The sequence below is a fragment of the Terrapene carolina genome, unplaced genomic scaffold, assembly GCF_002925995.2.
Source record: "Terrapene carolina triunguis isolate 2854851 unplaced genomic scaffold, T_m_triunguis-2.0 Scaffold97, whole genome shotgun sequence".
Classification (NCBI taxonomy): Eukaryota; Metazoa; Chordata; order Testudines; family Emydidae; genus Terrapene; species Terrapene triunguis.
In genome coordinates, this window is record NW_020664448.1 from 6,543,975 (window position 1) to 6,557,663 (window position 13,689).

Consider the following 13,689-nt stretch of genomic DNA (forward strand, 5'->3'; position numbering starts at 1 on the left):
AGCTGAAAAGTCCCAGTCTTATTAATCTCTCCTCATACGGAAGCCGTTCCATACCCCTAATAATTTTTGTTGCCCTTTTCTGAACCTTTTCCAATTCCAATATATCTTTTTTGTGATGGGGCGATCACATCTGCATGCAGTATTCAAGATGTGGGCGTGCCATGGATTTATATAGAGGCAAGATGATATTTTCTGTCTTATTATCTATCCCTTTCCTCATGATTCCCAACATTCTGTTTGCTTTTTTGACTGCCACTGCACATTGAGTGGATGTTTTCAGAGAACTATCCACAATGACTACAAGATCTCTTTCTTGAGTGGTAACAGCTAATTTAGACCCCATCATTTTATATGTATATTTGGGATTATGTTTTCCAATGTGCATTACTTTGCATTTATCAACGTTGGATTTCATCTGGCATTTTGTTGCCCAGTCACCCAGTTTTGAGAGATTCTTTTGTAGCTCTTTATAGTCTGCTTTGGACTTAACTATCTTGAGTAGTTTTGTATCACCTGCAAATTTTGCCATTTCACTGTTTACCCCCTTTTCCAGATCATTTATGAATATGTTGAATAGGACTGGACCCAGTACAGACCCCTGGGGGATACCATAATTTAGCTCTCTCCATTCTGAAAACTGACCATTTATTCCTACCCTTTGTTTCCTATCTTTCAACCAGTTACCAATCCATGAGAGGACCTTCCCTCTTATCCCATGACAGCTTACTTTGCTTAAGAGTCTTTGGTTAGGAACCTTCTCAAAGGCTTTCTGAAAATCCTAGTACACTATATGCACTGGATCCCCTTTGTCCATATGCTTGTTTTCCCCTTCAAAGAATTCTAGTAGATTGGTGAGGCATGATTTCCCTTTACAAAAACCATGGTGACTCTTTTTCTAATCAAGCTTTGAGGCACTATACCTTTTAGAAAGCCATTTACTTTTATATTATGGCTACCCATGATAGGACTTAGAAGCTCTGAGAGTTTCAAGGCTTGACAAATTTTATATTATTATTACTATAGCCTAGAAGTTACTGTTTATATAGCAATGTGTATATACATGGCACTATAAAACAGGAAATCTGTGCCAGCCAGTTGGTACCTGACCTGCAGAACTTTCTGTTTAAAATCATCCTGTTAACTCTCAAAGTGAAATCAAGTCTGGAATCTTCTGATAAGTTTTTGTTACTTCTGGTTTCCAGTAATAAACACCAGAAGTGCTAGAAATCTCAGGAAAAAGCCCCTTTCCTGAAAGACTTCCAGATCCATGTTTCAAGGCTGGGTTCCCAGCTGGGGTAATCTGTAGTTCCACTTAAGTCAATTTATACCAGGTGAGGAACACTTATATATGGTATATATATAGCCACATTTTGTTTTTCTGAGAATGTAATTTTGACACTAATATAATAATCATTTACATATGTCTTCTATCTGAGGATTTCAAAGTGCTTACAAACCTTCATTAATCACCTTAATACACTCAAAATCACCACCAAGGACACTCCACCAGAGAAGTAGATTGCATCACGGAATGGGCCACCCTAATACCATGAGAGAACTTGTTTCAGTACAGAAATAAAACCTCCTTTACACCTACCATGCCACACTGGAATCCATAAGGGGTATCATCAAACAACTAAAACCCCTCACTTAATGGGGACCCTATCCTGAAATCTTTCCTGAAGCCCCTCTTCCTGCCTTCAAACAACCTTCAATCTCTCCAAGCTCACCATCAGAAGCAAACTCCCCGCAGCCCAGGACACACCAACTCAAAGCAGTGCCAGACCCTCCCAGAACAACAGATGCAAAACCTGCAGCCATCTCTCCACTGCTACAATGATCAACACCCTCCACAACACAGCTTTCAAGATCCTACACATGCCCATGACAGCATGTGGTGTACTCCACCCAGTGCATTAAATGGCCCAATAGCAACTATGTGGACAAAACCAGACAATCACTATGTTCTCAAATGATAAAAGAGAAAAACACTGCATCACCTGTGGGTGAACACTTTTCACAAAGCGATCGCTCTATGTCTGACCTATCTGACCTCATCCTCAAAAGAAACCTGCACAACACTTTCAAAAGACGAGCCTGGGAGCTTAAATTCATAACTCTGCTAGACACTAAAAATCATGGATTGAACAGAGGCGTTGGATTGATGGCTTATTGCAACAATCTATAACCCACTAATAACCACCCACAGCTGCTTTCCCCCTTCCTTTCCTCCTTATGATTGGAGGGCTGTTAATAGGCCACTTCACCTTGAGTGGTCCCTTGAAATATGTGTTAACTACATATGCTAAACAATCTGCTCCATCTTGTATCTAGTTGTGACACTCTGAACAAGTTTCCCAGACCTGAAGAAGAGCTTTGTTTAAGCTCAAAAGCTTATCTCTCTCACCAACAGAAGTTGGTCCAATAAAAGAGATTACCTCACCCATCTTGTCTGTCCAATGTTCCTAAGGCCTGGTCCACACTAACCCCCCACTTCGAACTAAGGTACGCAAATTCAGCTACGTTAATAACGTAGCTGAATTCGAAGTACCTTAGTTCGAACTTACTGCGGGTCCAGACGCGGCAGGCAGGCTCCCCCGTCGATGCCACGTACTCCTCTCGCCGAGCTGGAGTACCGGCGTCGACGGCGAGCACTTCCGGGATCGATCCCAGAAGATCGATTGCTTACGGCCGGACCAGGAAGTAAGTGTAGACCTGCCCTAAGAGACAGGTACGTATTAACATATAAGTGGAACCTGAAGCACAAAGAAGTCACACACGGAGCCTGTAGCACAGCCAAGTAAGGAATTGTGATCTTGTGACACCCAATCCTGCACCTTGAAGACATGACCAAGTTTGCATCTGGTATCTCATTTAGATGATGCTGGTACTAACATAGCCCATCTTGGAGAAATCCCTGGAGCTCCCAGGCCACTTCCTGCAAAGTATGTTTTTTAATTAACACGTAGCTAAGGGAACTTATGCAAATACCTTTTTGGCCATATCTAGAAGGCCTCTGTGTGATGAATTAAGATTTTGCATCCCATTTCAACAGATGGATTACACGGATGGTATGCCAGGACTAAAATGATGATCCTTGAGTTAACTACACCAGGAAGATAGGCTTTCATAATTAATACAATGATATAATTAATTCTTTTCATGCCCCCCTCCCCAATCTCCTATTTCTAGTTTACTGTTTTGAACATGGAAAATAACTTCAGGGGCGGACATGACACTTTTAAGATGACAATACTTAGAATATATGAAGGCATAAAGAGATTACAATAAAACCATTGTGGAGATTTATACTGTATACCTACTGCACCTGGGGATTCTATATATATGCACGGCTGGTGGGTCTGAGTTATATGGGAAATGAAAAGAACAAAAGAGGCATAACACGGCTAAGAGACAATTAATAAGAGATGAAGAATCTGTCTACAACTATATAAAGAGTGTAAATACCAAGGGCCGGTTCTGGCAAAGTGCGGAACGTGCTTAACAGCCCGTTGACTTCAGTGGGAGTTAGCAGCATTTAGTACCTCACATTACTGGGCCTTAAGACTGGGAGAGAGTGTTTAGGGTTGCACAATGGGGAATAACTGAGTGATGTGATTTTTTTTTTAAGTAACTTTCAGGGAAAACGTCCCATGCTGAGAAATCTGTAAAACCGTGACCTTTCACAGAGACATTTCAAACTGCAATGTACAAAGTACTGTAAAATATACTATGGGGAGCAAACCCACAGTGGTAAGGGAGGATGTACTAGATGATCTAGTAACAGGTCTTTTCCTGCTTTGATTTCTGTGTTTCTTATACTGTGCCCATCACCATGGAATTGAGCATTTTCCAGCAATGCAACGGCATGTTTAGAATCTTAGCTTGAAAATTGCAGACAGCCTACGTGTTCTGCATCAAAGACAACAAAGTCTTACTTTATATTCTAAGTTGTGTCAGTCTTACAAGGTAGCATAAATAGACATGGACAGTATTTTGTCAAGGTCTGACTAGATGACAAGAGATTTTTAAAGGAGGAGAATAATGACCCACGGCAGATGAGGTCAGCAGGGGAGTTACAGATGCAGGGGGAAGCTTGTAAGAAGGAATGAAGGTGAGACACATCTCAGTCCTGCGTACAATACACCTTTTAACCATTTGGTAACCAGGTCAGGGGACCACTCTTCAGCTTTCCTGCCTCAGTTATTTATATCTATCTATTGTTTTGCCAAGATATGTAAGAGCTGTTATAACTACAGTGTACACAAGGATTTAGTTATATCAGTTTAGACTTCCTCAAACCCATGTACCATTACTTACTGGCATGTACCACCCTACAATTCTGAATTTGACTCTGTCCCATTAAGTACATGCACACTACTTCAACAACAATTCCAGTGCCTTATTTCTACCAGAGCAAGGATCAGCTAATTTGGTTATTATATTTCTCCTGGCTCTACGCAAGACCAGGTTGACCAAACACAGTCTCATAAATGAAATGCCTATTTTATTATTCCAATGGCAAAATAAATATGCTTGTCTTAAGTGAAGTAAAGTTTTCAATAAAGGAACTTGATTGTTTTTATTAAGTGGGAGAAACCCCGGTGAGTTGAGAAAGTTGTACACAGTCTGCTGTGTGACAAAATGCCTTAGCTTCACAACATGAGACCAAATACACCCTAGATCTAGCTGGCTAGGTCACCTGGGGAAATGTAAACATCGTTTCATTCCTGTAATTACATTTTTCTTGCTACGTCTGCAGAATGGCAATTGACCACCCACTCTGATGCCCTACTGACAAATCTTTTCCTCAGAGTTATTTGAAGTAAAATGAAACAAACAAAAAACAAACCCCGAAGTATTTAAATTCCATCAAGCACATTACATACCAAATCTTGCTCCAATTGTATTACTGGGAATATTTTATCTTTGATTTCAATGGAAAGAGGATTGGGCCCTAAAAGGTATCAAGATTGTCTATTTCAATTAACAAAGAGGCATTCATTTGTACTAGAAGTCTAAATATAAGATTTTTCTTTTTTATACACACAATGATTCTGTTCTTCTTTTTAGTTAATAAACTTGAATCAATCTCAAGATGTTGGTTGATTTTAGAAATAGAATTAAAATCTGCTAGTTATTTATGAAGATGCTAAAGAAACCAAGAATTTCAACTAAGTAACTCCCGCCCTCCTCCAATCAGAAAAGGGAATTGAATCCTATCTACAGTTTCCAGGGCGATAGTGTAATTTGACAAGAATCCATGTTGTACCCCTTCTGTTCTAATTTAGAAAACTGAACTGGTGATAATCTCAAAAGTTTCTCGTGCATATAGTGACAGGCTGATTTCAACCCCAGAAAGGCAGGGGCAGCAGCAGATGTTTTTGAAGTAATTACATAATGAACTTTTACGTTTACAGTTCAGTCCAGAAGGATCCCATAGCGATTGATAAACTGGGCAAATCTTGACCTGGAGGCTACCTTGGCACCCAAACCCGTACAGTTCTGCTGTGCAAAATGTGGGGATGGAGAGGTCAGATTCTGGGGAGCAAAGCAAAGTGCTTCTGCAAGAAGCTAACCTGGCTATTATAGCCACACCCTGAGTAAACTCTTAACCTCTAAAACACAACCCAGCAGCTGTTCAGCAACTCATAGGGATACTACACAATAGTATCGGGCAGAAAGTTATTACTTGCAGTTTTGTTGTAGCCGTGTTGGTCCCAGGATATTAGAGAGACAAGGTGGGTGACGTAATATCTTTTATTGGACTTTTTGCTTTTTTTTTTTTTTATTATTGGACAGGTCTGACCCAGAACTCAGTGAGAGCTTGAAAGCTTGTCTCTTTTACCAAGAAAGTTCGTCCAATAAAAGATATCACCTCACCCACCCTTCTCTCTAGAAAATTATTACTTAAGTGCTAACACCTTACAATAAATATACTTTACTATTATAAATAACTATTATTATTGTTGTTTATCTGTGTTGTGGTAGCACCTAGGAGACACAGTTCTGGACCAGGACCCCATTGTGCAAGGCACTCTTCCAAACCAGAAGAAATAGATGACCCCTGTGATGTCCTGTCCCTTTAAATGCTCAGCAGGCTCTGTACTCTCCCCCTCACTTTTGTGTTAGCTTTAATTTTGCAGCCAGAACAATAAAGCTACCTCAGCAGAGAAGCTGTGTGTCCATCAGTTCCCTCTACATCTGTCTATCTCCTTCTCTGCTGGTTCCAGAAATATAACCACCCCAGCCCACAAAAGTTTACAATCTAAGTAAAACACCCCCCTTCTCCCCAAAACACAGCCCAAACCATTAGGTTTGTGGAGGTATCTCTGTGTGGTTGAGAGGGGACGGAAATGACCCCCTCCCATCTGGCGTATGCTATGGGGTTGCAGTGCAGCTATTTGTCTGGAATAGCAGGCTCCACAGCCATTACACAGGGGCTCTGAAACGCACTGGATCCAGCGTATTACCAAACCCATTGGTGCATCAGGTTATAATTATTTGAGGCTGGTGTGGAGATTCCCTCTGCAACGTACATGGTGGGGGCAAAGACTTCCCAGTCCAACTGATTTGCCTGGACCACCACTATCATGGAACTGAAGTGGTGCAGAAGGTGTTGCAAGGGATAGCTGCACCAGGAGGGTACTTCTTGTAGAACACCTTTCTCCCTAAAGGAACCCAAATATCTTTACAGATTCATGCCACCCACCACTGAAAAGCATCGGGGGGGGGAGGGGAATGTGCAATTACATGATGGCTCCCGATGTTGCATAGGAGATCCAGCAAATATATGAAGGTCAGCCTGTCCTAACTGATCACAATAAGAGCACTCACGTTAGACTGTAACATTAGAATTGTCTCTGAGGAAGTGGCCGAATGTGGCCACACTGTGAAAAGTGTCTCAGTTACAATTCCTCCCCTTGCTCACTCTGAGGGAGCAGGAAGTTATTACATCTCTTTTCATGGAGCAACTAACTCCCCCTTGTGTTCCAGCCTAACCACTCTGGTCAATAAGTGTGGGCGATCATAGGGCTCTTCCAATGTATCTCACCTCTCAACCCCTCCCCGCACACTCGACTGCAGTAGGACGTATCATGCAAGTAGTTCCTGCACTTCCCCTCACAGCCAGTCACGGTCTGAGCTAAGCTAAGGAATTGTGCTAGTGTTGGGGGTGGAGGGAAGTGGCTTAGTCCCTAGAACATCTTAGTAAGGGATGTGACCATCCATCCCAGAGCTAGCTGAGCAGGGCGTCAGAATGGGGGCTTACTGTTCTGTAAATATAGTGTTAAAAAAATCTTACTCACAGATATCTCTTTAAATATTAAAATACAAAAAGGAATGCAGGAATGTACTTTGCAGGCTACCTTTTCCAGCAGCTGATAAATTGGTTGGATTTTAGTAACTAGAGAGCCACGACTGTGTATTAGCAGTTAAAAAAAAAATAGTGGAAAAGACAGGGTACCTAATGAAAACAGTAGAGATAATAATCCTTCCTCCTCTCCCCCACCCCAGTAGTCTGCCTTGTCATTAGATTGCAAGGTCTTTGTGGCAGTGACTATCTCCTACAATGTGTTTCAAACCTGGCTAGCCCGTTGGGGCCCTGATCCTGGTTGGGGCCTTTACGCACTTCTGTAACACAACTAACTAATAACCAACTGCGTTCTAGAGGCAAGGAGGACACTTACTGGAGTGGCAGAGAGACAGACTCACTCCACACTCTCACACAGAACCATGGTTTCCTTAGGTGTAATACATTATTTAAGGTATCTGATTGCCTTAAATCATATTGTGTTTCCTTTTTGTACCTAGGATAATAAAACAGATTCACCAGACCTCTAATCAGGATGCTGAATGTTTGACACCTCTTATATTTTTTATGCGTTACATCTATTGTAATCTACTTCCTATTAAAATTTGCTTAAGGAAACCAGAAGTGACTGCTACGGTTGATTTGCTTTGCGTAAAGGTATTTTCTGATACTTTCTAAAAGGAACATTTACCTCTTGCTGGGTGGCAAGCAAAATTGAAGGCTTGGTAATGGTCATGAGATAAGATCAAGGCTAGAGACTCAACACATATAAAATGTCTTGGAGGGACAAAACAGTCTGAAAACAACAGGTCATGCCATTGATTATTTGATAGGAAATGGGACAATAAAATAAGAGCATGATCTTGTAAAATGCTAAGTGCCCACACCTACAATTAGATTAGAGCCAATGAGAGTTTAAGCAACTCAGCAGCTCACCCAAGCTAAGGAACATGAAAATCTTGAGTTAAGCATAATGTAGACAAGGAAAAATTTCTGAGTGGGATACACCACCTTGGACATGACTGTATCAGACTTCTCTCTAGAGGAGAAAGACAGTGTTTAAGCTTACCATTCTGCAAGTAATTTAATGAATAATATTAAAAAAAAGTTAAACCCTTTGTACTATTTATGGCAGAGAGCCAACTCTTAACTGAAAAGGAAATATACAACAATTGTAATACACAAGAGGCTGCTTTTATATACTTGTTTAACACACTGCCCAAAGCAGCTCTCAGAAACAAACAAAAAGAACATTGTGACAAGGTGTTATCAGCAGCACCCTGGTCATGGGCATGGCTGCAGCCTGGAGAGGGTTGCAGGTCCAGCTGAGGGCAGTTACAAACTTTCTGAGCCTGTGAGCACCTGGGTGACAATCATTGGGTTAACAAGGTATTTGGTTTCAGAGTGGTAGCCGGGTTAGTCTGTATCAGCAAAAAGAACGAGGAGTACTTGTGGCACCTTAGCCTATCCTTATGTTCATCCTTTTAACAAGACTATGATGGATTTTGTACAAAGTATATCTTGTGAGGTATCATTTGAAAACTCATAATTTGCTGATCATCACTGTCCCGGTAAAATATGTGTGGCAACACTGTATATAAAGTTATAAGATTCTGCTGTATAATATTAGTGAGACATGTTCCAAGTTTAGAAAAGTAGGCACAAACCAGTTCCTCAAAGACAAACTGACACTTCAGCCAGGTATCAACAAAATCAAATGGACTATCAGCTGGTTAAGTGGCCATTCTTTGGAAGGAAAAAGGGTGTGAGCAAGAAATCTGCATTTTTGGCAAAATAGAAAAAAAGCAGCGGGAGGTTCTTGTCCCCACAAATGCTCTGTCTCCTGAATCTCAGCTGGAGATGATTTTCAAAGAAAAAGGGAACGATTAGAAAGGGGAAGGGAGGCCCCCAAATATTCCTCCCTTTCTCTCTGCTCATGGCATCAATGACACCTGAAGGACAAGGAAACTGGGGGAGGGGTCCTGGTTGAAAGGAATCCAACCAATCAGACTGCTTAGCATGTGGTGAGAGAAACCTTTGCTTTGAATTCATTTTTCTTCTTAAGTTGGATATTAATTACATTTTACCTTTTATTTTCTTGTAACGAATTCTGACTTTTATGCCTCATTACTTGTAACCACTTAAATCTATCGTTCTGTAGTTAATAAATTCATTTTATCCAAACCAGTGTGTTTAGACTGAAGCGTTTGGGAAACTCCATTTGAGATAACAAGATTTGTGCACATCATTTTCTATTAATGAAATGATGGACTTTATATGCGCTTGTGTTGTCCAGGATGGTGCTAGGCAGTTCAAAACACACATTTCTGGGGTAAGGTCTGGGAGTAGGAGTTTGCTGGTGTTGCCCTCAAATGTAATTCATGAGTGGCTGGCTATAGCACTCATACAGTGTAGCTGGGAGTGATTTACATGCTGGAGGCTGTGTGTGAGCAGACCATGAGTGGTTGCTCTCACAGCGTAGCAGTGTAAGAGTCACCCTACATTGGAGAATTGTGGGGGGACAGCTGTCCATCTGTCCAGAGTGTATCCTGGGTAATGTCACAACTGGGTAGTGATGGAGGGACCTGTGACAAACACCCTTAACTATTTCTAGAGCTTCCCCCCCCTTCCTTGTGGAGGAGAGTATTCTAATTCTGCACTATGGGCCTGATCATGGGTGCATTTACAATAATGGGAGTCTGTCCATTGACTTCACTGGGATTTGGATCAGGGCCTATATTAGAGTTCAATCGTATGCTCACTGAAGTCCATGGCAAAGTTCCCATAAACTTTAATGATGTTGGATCAAAGCCTTAGTGACCGCAGCCTAATACAGTCTACTTTGTCAAACTAACACCTGCATTTATTTTTAAGGCAGATGCATCACACAGTTTAAGTCCCTGCAAAGCTCTCCCTTGTTGAGGCAGAGAGGTATCATTCTGGTTTGCAGTGCTGGGCGCCCCGAGAAAGCCTCACAGGTTCTTGTCCTGAAAAGTGCCCTGAGCAGATGAAACCCTGCTCCTGTTTCCAGATTCACTGAAGTCAGTGGGACACCAGGCTTGTGGGATCAGGGCCTAAGATAGAATCTATCAATTTCCTGTCTTCTGACCAGGCAATTTAAACAGAACTACCAATAACTAGAATGGACAATGGCTAATAACATTCTATACAGCCTCCTTCTATAGTCAGTGAGGTACTATATATTGGCCAGGTTTCAACCTCATTAAAGTAGACAAAATAAAGGACAAATCACATTCTCTCTGTAAAGAACCTATAATTTCCTTTGTAAGTAATTTGAACGGTCCCACAAACTAAATGAGACAATTTCAAATTCAGTTTGTATAAAAAAACAAACCAAAAAACCCCCAACCCCTTCACTACATCACTGCATCACTAGTTGCCTGCTGCACTATATCTTTCCTTTGGATTTAGATATGCAGTCCACCTCATGTATTCTGAAGTGTTTTCTCCTTTTTTTGGCAAATTTCCAGAGCACAGCAAAGGAAATGCCTTGGCAGGAGGAGGGGAAAAAAAATCACCTCATCTGTAGTAAGCATTTTGCTCTCAGACAGGACAGAGCTAAAAAAGGGAATGTTTTGTAGAATAAAATACAAGAACCAGAAGATGAGAAAAAACGACAGCGAGAGCTGGTTTTCTTGATAACTGCTTATAGCAGGTTGTGGGATTTTTGTTTTTAAAAAAATATTATTGATATAATTTTATTTTACAAATACAACTTTTCATTAGTGTGAGTGGTTTGCCCCCAGGTTTTAGGTATTACTGGGTCTCTTGTTTTATGCAGTTTACAGTTATGACTGTCCATTAATTAAAGGGTTTCAGTTACCAGGAGGGTTATGGTTGTATGGCCTATGTGTTCCAACTTGGATGCCTAAATTAATCATCCAGCTTCACATTAGACACCTAAGTGGGCTGATTTTAGATGTGCTGAACAACAGCTCCTCCAGCTGAAATCAGTGGGAAGGGAACTGTAGGTTCTTAGTGACACTGTAAATCCAGCCACTTATTTAGGTGCCTAATTAATAAGTCAGGTCCCTAATTTTAGGCACTCAAGTTTCAAAATGTTGGCCATATGTGAATAATTCCATTGAATTTTCAAAATTCACAGGAGAAAAGTGAACCAATGGTTGGTATATCACTTGTGTCGCAGGGAAAGAATGCTACCGTTTGTAGGCGTGCTAATGGAAACCCAATTGACTTGCCTTAATGCAGAACCAGACCTGTCCTTGCTTCAGATGTGGGAAGCTCATTGTTTAAGGAATCCACAAGTGCAGCAGTGATTGCTTCCATACAAAAATCTAAGGCTGGAGTGGCTCAGACTGAACCTAGTAACAGAATTCTATTCTAGTGCCCGGTTAGGAGGTGGGGGTTACTTTCTGGTGACCATATTCCCTAGGGGCTAGGGAAGCCTTGGTAGTCCTTTTACAATGGGGGTTTGGTGATCCATAGATCTCAGTGCACATGAAGTTGGCTTCCTGCATATCCTGGGGGATTTATCCGATTTGTGGGCCATACCTGTGGCCTATTCCTCCTCTTCCCCCTTATCCTCTCATATATTTCCTCTCACTTAGCTGCCTCATATGGGTTTTCCTACTGGAAAGGGTAACTGGGCCCAGTTACAGCCAAGGCCTTATGGAACCAGTGGTGCACATTGGATCCAAGCCCTCCTCCTCTCCCTCATGATTCAATGGCCCAGTATGGCTAAATTCCATGACAAACTGAAAACCCTGAAGCAATGTTCACTGGTTGCAAATAAATTTAGAACAAATGGCCATGTTTTAATGGAGTCTAAAAATATGTCACACAAGCCTCTGCCAACGTGTTTAACAGATTCAAAGACGTGCTCTGCCATAGTTTCTCTAGCACGGTAACATTTTTACAAACTTTTCTGATTGATGCTGTAGCTGGGAAATAAGACTAGGGATGGATGGGTGCAAACAGCTGCCATTGTTGTCTTGCATTTTAAGTGGCTTCCTGGTATTTGAGTTGACAATGGCAGCTTTTTTATAGGTCCCCCAGTAATGGTAACCAAAGGATGGGAAATCATGAAAAGTCAGACAATACTATGCTAAAGGGAAAAACAACAACTGCGACACTACATCATTATTACCATATACGGGAAGGTTGGCCATCATGGCCGCCAATTTGCTGATCAGCCTAGCCGAAGTGATGACCTTCATGGATAGGTGGAAGAGGGAGCATGTGGCCAAGGGCTCAAAGGAGAGGTCTGGGGAGGGTTGAGGTCCCAAGGGGGTGTAGGTTTAAGGACCAGTTTAAGGAAGTTGTTCATCATTCCCTTCAGAAAGCAGGTGGTGGTGAGGTAGGTAAACACTGAATGGCCATCCACTGGTGGAAGGAAGGAACTAAATGCCACCAAGTGGACCCGGACTGAGCTGAGGACGAGGCCTGAGGTCTTAAGTTCTAGGAGGTAATCCAGGACGTGTGGGGACAGAGACATCACTGAGGGGGAGATGATGACGTTGCACCCAGGAGGTGAAATGTTTCCATTTTGCTGCATAGCCTGTCTGTGTGGAAGCTCATCTGCTCTGCATAAGTATGTGCCGTACTAATGTTGAACAGACGTCGTCTACATGCGAGCCCCATGCAAAAACTAGGCCATGAGGCGAAGCAGGCCTGGGTTGGTATGACAGATTCTGCCCTGGTTCTGGGTAAGGTCTGGCAGAGCGGGGAGGTGTTTAGGGGGCTGGGTGGAGAGTCTGAGTAGGTCTGGAAACCAAAATTGATGGGGCCGGAATGCGGCTATTTGTAGGACCATGGCTTGGTCACAATGGATCTTGCGCAGGACTTGTGGAAGGAGGAGAATGGGGGGAAAGGCATAATGGAGACCTCTCCTCCACGGAAGGAGGAAAGCATCGCCCTGGGAATTGCATCCCCTTGCCTCCGGGGATCAGTAGAAGAGAAACTTGTCATTTTTGTGAGTGGTGAAAAATCCCAGCAAGGAGTGCCCCGGGCATGGCAGATGGAACAGAAAGTAGAGTCATGTAGCTCCCACTCGTGATTGAGGTACCAGGTCCGGAAGAGCGCGTCTGCCAGAGAGTTCTGCATTCCCAGGCAGTATGCCACATGGAGTGTGTGACATTGTAGCAGATGCACCAGTTCCAGAGGTGGATGGACTCCGCACAAAGCAACTGGGACTTAGTGCCCCTGGCCTGTTTATATAGGCCACTGCAGTCATATTGTCAGAGACGATCTGAACATGGCAGGCACGGACAATGGACAGGAACACGGACCGCTCGCAACTTCAGGACACTAATATGCATGCAGGCCTTGCACAGCGTCAAAGCCCCTTGAGCGGCATGCCCATCCAGGGGGGCACCCCAGCTGAGTAGGGCAGCATC